This window comes from Sinocyclocheilus grahami, unplaced genomic scaffold, assembly GCF_001515645.1.
Source record: "Sinocyclocheilus grahami isolate Dianchi unplaced genomic scaffold, SAMN03320097.WGS_v1.1 scaffold1748.1, whole genome shotgun sequence".
In the NCBI taxonomy this organism is placed as follows: domain Eukaryota; kingdom Metazoa; phylum Chordata; class Actinopteri; order Cypriniformes; family Cyprinidae; genus Sinocyclocheilus; species Sinocyclocheilus grahami.
In genome coordinates, this window is record NW_015506927.1 from 85196 (window position 1) to 85900 (window position 705).

The following is a 705-nucleotide window of genomic DNA, read 5'->3' on the forward strand; positions in this document are numbered from 1 at the left end:
GTGCGTGTGTTGGTCACTCACAGCAGTTCTTCTCGTCCTCCTGCTGGCTGCAGTCAGGAAAGCCGTCACAGATCATGTTGTGATGGATGCAGGTTTTGTCTCTGGGACATTCCCACAAGCCCCGCTCCACACACCCTAGTGACAGACACACACAGGAAACACTTTGTATATTTGTGAGCGGGATAATAATGCTGTCTATCATGTCATGTGCGTGTGTATTTTTACTCACCGCATGTTTCCTCGTCACTGTCGTCGTCACAGTCTGTGTGTCCATCACAGCGTTTGGATGAGAGGACACATCTTCCCGAACGACACTTAAAGTGACTGGGTGAGCACTCTGAAACACACACACACACACACACGATCATCTAACCCTCATGGGAAACTGTACAGGTAACTGAATTATCTTAAATTCATTGATCTGAATTGATCTGAATATTGACTCTATGGTCTTCTGTAGAGCTGCATTACAGCTGAAATTGAATTAGTCTCATAATTGATGCATTTTGCAACAATTTTTTCTGTTTATTACTGTGAAGTTGTTTTGGAATAATCTGTATTGTAAAAAGCGCAATAGAAACAAATGTGACTTGATGGCATGTGCATTTGTTGTACTGTATCTGTTGAACTTTTGTCATTTCTAGATGGGAGTCAAGGGCAGCCAATAGAAGTGTAAGGTTAAAAACAAGTGACGTTTAGTGCATT

General features: G+C 42.1%; 1 protein-coding gene across 1 annotated transcript in view; it reads right to left on the bottom strand.

Moving 5' to 3' along the window:
* LOC107572417 (atrial natriuretic peptide-converting enzyme-like) overlaps positions 1 to 705 on the bottom strand; it is a 41648-nt gene that overhangs the window by 19056 nt on the left and 21887 nt on the right. The window lies entirely within an intron of this gene.